At 34.9% G+C, this 6,031-nt stretch overlaps 1 long non-coding RNA gene across 1 annotated transcript; it reads right to left on the bottom strand.

The window, feature by feature from the left end:
* Nucleotides 1–208: 208 nt before the first annotated feature.
* On the bottom strand, nucleotides 209–530 carry LOC115065747 (uncharacterized). Its single transcript, XR_003845485.2, has 3 exons — nucleotides 479–530; nucleotides 347–398; nucleotides 209–283 (listed from the first exon to the last, which is right to left on the bottom strand). It is a non-coding gene; the product is annotated as an uncharacterized LOC115065747 (long non-coding RNA).
* Between the last annotated feature and the right edge of the window lie 5,501 nt (nucleotides 531–6,031).

Below are 6,031 nucleotides of genomic sequence, written 5' to 3' on the forward strand. Positions count from 1 at the left end.
GTGCAACTTTGCAATATGTTGAGTAAAGCGTGGTAATCTGTGGCATCCATTAAACTCCTACACCTGCATCGAAGAGCCAAAATGGCATAACAGTGGGCGAATTGGCCCTTGGATTTAGGTTTTATGCAATTGTTTTTGCTGCATGTGCGTGGACACATAAATACATATGTATATATTTTAGTGTATATACATATGTACATACATATGTATGCATGTATGTATTTGGAAAAACTTTTGAAGTTGTGTCTGTTGTGTTCGCAGCTTTAAGTCAAACAAATATCAGCTGTTTAAATAAAAAAAAAATAAATATTGCATTCATACATATGACATCTGATAATATGTGTACTTAGGTAAACCCACATTTTGCGCATTCGTTGAAAAGCAGTGTGGGTGTGTATCTGTAGAAAAAAAGGTAAATTAACAATCAATTTTAGGAATCATTTACTGTGAATGTATGGTATGAGAGACAGATGCTCACTTGCAGCAGAACTAACACCAGAAGAGATGGTTGACAAAACCACTAGCTATATGTATGTATGTATATCCATGTACAACGTTTGCTATTATCTTTAAGTAGGCTGACTGAATGGAAGAAACGGAACGACAGTCTTAATAAAGGACGGATAAGGAATCTACATCAAATTGTCGCCTGCTTCTTAATAACGCAAGTTTAGTCTTAGAGTGGTCTCCACTAAATCACGACGGCTACCATTTTTAGTGCACAATTTTTAGAGAAAATTTCGTTGGATTTTCACATAGAAGAAGTCACATCTTGACTAATTTAATTCCTTCAATTTGTATTACCATAAAGAAAATTTCTACGTGGTTAAAACGTTCTGTGAAAATTTGTAGTCAAGGACAGTTATAAATGCCATTCAATGACAAACATATGTATGTATATTGACGTCTATAGTCTCCAAAATATTTTGTAATTTCAAATATGCTACCACTCGAGCTCAAAAAAGTTAAAATACACTGCACAATAACTTAAATTACGTTCATAAAAGCTTCTAATCAGCAAATGCGGAAATTTTCCAAACCGAACGAAAGTTAACAGGGAGGGAGTAAGTAAATGTCATTGATGAAAGCGATTAAAAGCTACAGCCCGACACACGACGGCTGCGGTTAAACTGTGGTAACCGAGACTAAATAACTTAATGTCCCATTGAATTTGAGAGTATGTAATATAATGATTGGAAACAAGGCGACGCTGTGTAGGCGAGTCTACCACCTTTGGGAAAAACGCGCCAATAGACCGCAGTACTATCTATGGCGAAGCATAAGGAGAATAACTCTAAACATATACATACATATGTATAGATACATGTTCATACATATGTACATATTTATATCAGTATAGGGTGTCCTCAATTTCTGTTATTTGTTATTTAATTTTGTGATATAAAAGTGGCGTGCCATTGACCAAATTCTTAACTAGTAGGCATGTAAGAGATATCTTCAATTCTAATTTTATATTTAATGTTTCTGGTTTTGAAGTTAAGGAAGACAGCTTATAGCCATCCAGGAATGAAACCGAAATTCAATCATTCGTCCTATAGACATGAATGGAGAAGAGGTTTATTAGGTAAAGAGTATATGGTACTGCCTCAATATATACAGAGTGGCCCAAGATGAACTGCGGTGTAGTGACTTCGAGGAACTTCTCTTTATCTTACCGTCTACCAAACTCAGATAGCATCATCCAAGCGGAAGTACTAGGTATAGAGAAGGCCTGTGAATGTGCTGAACAACTACGGGCGTATACAGAAATGGACGATTTACACAGAAAGCCAGGCAGCACTACTAGCCTTATTTTCACCAAAGATCAATTTCAGCGTAGAAAATAAATGTAGAAAAGCTGAAAGCTTCATGCTTTCGAGAGGTGATGTTGTTGTTGTTGTAGCGGCAGAACTTTGCCGAGTTGACAGTCTTTGGCCGGATAAAAATCCGGGTCCGTACCGGTTACGTAGACCCGACTGTCCTGGGAACAGTGAGGATTCGGCGCAGTATTTAGAGACGTAAATCTGAGTTTTTGCGTCGGTATGTGACAATGGATGAAATATGGCGCCATCGTTTCACTCCGAAGTCCAATCGACAGTTATACGAGTGGACTGTACACGATGAACCTCATCCAAAGCGTGGAAAAATGCAACGATCGGCTGGCAAGTTTATGGCGTCTGTATTTTAGGCTGCGCAAGGAATAATTTTTACTGACTGCCTTGAAAAAGGAAGAACCATCAATAGCGATTGTTACATAGTATTACGGGACAGTTTGAAAAACGAAATCGGCAAAGATTTGAAGAAAAGGAAGGTGCTCTTACGCTAAGACAATGCTAAGTATCACAAGTCAGTGGAAAGGATGACAAAAATCCATGAAGTAGTGGGCTTCGAATTGCTTCCGCAACCACCGCATTCTCCAAATCTGGCCCCCAGCGAATTTTTCCTGTTCTCAGATCTCAATATAACGCTCACTGGAAAGAAATTTTCGCCGAATGAAGCATAAATTATTAAAATTAGCCATTTGTTCCCAGCTAAAATGTATCTTAACAAAACTTGTTATATAATATTCTTCCTTTCCCAACTAAGAGATTAGCTTTATGGGCGATATATTTTTATATCCTAGGGGCTCTTTAATTAGTTATTTAATATTTTGTTTATTTTTGTAATGCGATAGTTGTTCATCTACCCATTAGGCTTGTGGTTTATGCAACATTTGTTGTAGCACGTTTCGCGCTAATTTAGCGCCATCCCTGTTGACGTAATGCAAATTGAATACGCAGTCAACCGGCAGAAGCACGCATACACATACCTACTTAGATACGTGTGCGCGTGTATGCGTGTAAACATTAAATATTCGGAAAATTTGTTTTTGTACTATACTCTCCTCATATTTACATACTTATCTACATGCGCGCTGCAGGCCAAGTTATGAATGAAGTCACACAAGTGAAGCACATAAATACGTGTATGACTACATAGTAAATATATGTATATGTATGTTCATGTGGCCTACTGTGTCGCTGCTGAAAGGTCCCGTCATAAGGCGCAAAAGCCAATTCTCATGAATGAAAGGAAGGCATGAGCCGCTCATTTCATCTACCAACCGGCCGACCGCCCGCTACGCGGCTTCCTAGAAGCACTTAACGTGTACGTCGTCGCCCCCGCTTTAGAGTACTACTCGATTTTATGAATGAAAATTTTACGCTGACCTTGAGTGACGGCTTTAGCGGTGGGGTGGTAGCGTGTTGTAAGCGCCTGCGCGAGGTTTGCTTTGCAGACTTTTCGATATGCGAATATTCGAAGTTGCTTTACAAACGCGTTGATTGCGCATGTCGCGCGCCTCGCCATGGAATTTTTATGAATGGCTTCGGTTCGTTTGTACGACGGTCGTCAATGAAATTCGCACATAACTGTTTCATGGTTTCTGTGCGCGGCTTTCCCCAGCTTTTCAAGGCCGTCCATGTTGCGTCGCTTATAGAGGCGTATGATGATATGACTGCTGTCTAGTGAACTTGCGCCTCCATCGTGAATTTCCGAAAAATGTACACACACGCGCGCACATGTAAATATATGTATATAATATATAAATACATATATTTATATGTATACACACTTATGCGGTTTATTGTTACATGAGTTAAGTAAAGACTTTATTTGCTGTGCTTTTACAGCTCGCAGTTGCCGCAATTGCCACAATGTTGCGCTGCTTGTTACATTGCAGGGAAAAGAGCGCAACAAATTTTATGCCGTTGCTCACTTTGTAAAATTTGTGAATGCGCAAAAATCGATTTCATTCATTTGTATAGGATGCTCTGTGTTCGTTTCCTATTTGCTCGATATGTTTGTGCGTTGTACTTCTGGGCGTCGGCTCGCCGCGCTATAGAAGCCGCGTGTGTTTGTGTGTGTGCGTGTGTACTGCCTACAGTCTTGTTGCCGAAGTTTTGTCTTGCAATATGAAATTTATTGCTGCTTCCTGCTCACATACACGCACATACATACATATATACATGACTATATCTAGGTATTGCTTTTCACTTTTCAACTCGTTCAATTTATTTTCTGAAACTTTATAACGTTGTATGTACTAAGCGTTATGTAATTTCAAAATGACACAGAGCGTGTTATTACAGTAATACTCATACGCCATGGCGTTCTTTTTAGCTAGAACAGCTGGAAATTATCTAAATTTTTGAATTACATTGAATTTTTCACGCGTTTTTAATTTTTTTGCATTTTGTATTAAATTGGTTTCGCTGTAAACAATTAGCTGTCGATTTTAGGATGATTAAATAAAATTTTTTTTGGCTAAAGCTGTCTCAAAGTTTCACATTTTAACAAGAGCTTCTTAAATATATTTTTTGGTGATTAACCGCAGATTTTATCTCATCGATAAACATTTTTTTTTATAAACAACATAAAAATGAAATTTGGTCAAAAATTGATATTTTTCAGCAGCCGCCATTTTATATAAAATTATTTTATTTGGCTTATTTCTTGTTACTAGATTTAAAATTACTTAAACCAAATCTCTTTTGTTTTTAATTCAGAGGATTCTGGAAAAATCGCTTTTTTCGGCCTCCTAACTGTAAATGGGCCCTTAAAATGTACAAATTAAAAAAAAATACGTTATTATATTCAGGATAATACATTAAAAAATAATTGAATTAAGATTTGGATTAAATTCTTTTATCTTGTAAGCCTAAATATGGGGATTTAAGTTCGAAAAAATGTTTAATCCCACATACTTGATTGAAAAATACAAAAAAATGTAATTCAAAGCATATTATTAAGATGTAGATTGCTTAAAAATAGATTTTTTCTCGTTTGCGTGCTTTATTAATATTAAAAAATAAATTTTTTCAATTCTCAATTTATTATTCATGAACATCTCGGATGAAAAATTAGATTTCTAAAATAAAAAAAATTATGTTAGGCTTAAAAAATTAAAAAAAAAAAATTAATTAATTATTATTAACATTATTAATTAATTTAATTTTATAAAATTAAAAATTATAAAAGTTTGAAACTATTGAAAATTTAACGTTTAATCCCACCACCGGGATTAAAAAATGAAAATTTATTTTTTAATTCAAAATTATTACATTTATAAATTCACAACCTTTAGTGTATTTGCAAACCTTAACCAACCGATCAATTTTTGTTTGCCTTCATAGACACAAACACGAAAAATATTACTCATACGCCATGGCGTTTTTCTTCTTAATCTTTCACTCCTATTATTTTAATCATTTTATTATTAAATATAAATAGTTTCTAAGTTTATTTCTTGAAAAAGTAACGGATAAAGAAATAAATAATAATTTTTTTGCAAAAAGAAATGTTTGTTTAATATTAAAAAAAAAAATGCTTAATTTGTCTCAATTCTATATGTTTGAATGAAAAGCTCAAATACTAATCTATTTAAAGTCTTTTCGTATTTCTAATCAAACTTCAACTTATTTTTTTTACATCTATTGACAAAATACCAAAAGACTTTTTCGACCCAACCAATGTATGTGCATATGCATGCCACCAATAAATTTACTTTTTTAAATACATGCAGAAGTCTTACACAGTTTACTAACAGCCATAACGAAAGAATTTGCTGCCTTAAGAAAAGCTCATTTATTGAAAGCTTTCATCTGAAACCAAATAATTGGGTGTTTGCTAGTAATCTAAAGAAGAGTAGAAAAATATATTAATTCAATATTAATAAAAAACTAGAATACTTGTATATAGAAATTGCTATGCCGTTTAAAAATATTTTTCATGTTTAGTCCCTATAAGCGCGCTATAAAAGCTAACTCGGCCTCATTTCTATTTTTGCATTATTTGTTTACAATTTGACATACAAATTCGCATTCAACGAGTTGCATTCACTAGGCTTCAAATACATGTCATGTACATACACATATATGGTATCTGTGTGTGTGTGCTCGGTTATATGACAACGAGCATTGCTTCCTTGCCTTGCTCTTGACTTTGCATTACCCCATAATTTATCGATTTGTCCTAGAGCCGGCACATGCGC

This window comes from Bactrocera dorsalis, chromosome 2 (genome assembly GCF_023373825.1).
Source record: "Bactrocera dorsalis isolate Fly_Bdor chromosome 2, ASM2337382v1, whole genome shotgun sequence".
Lineage (NCBI taxonomy): Eukaryota > Metazoa > Arthropoda > Insecta > Diptera > Tephritidae > Bactrocera > Bactrocera dorsalis.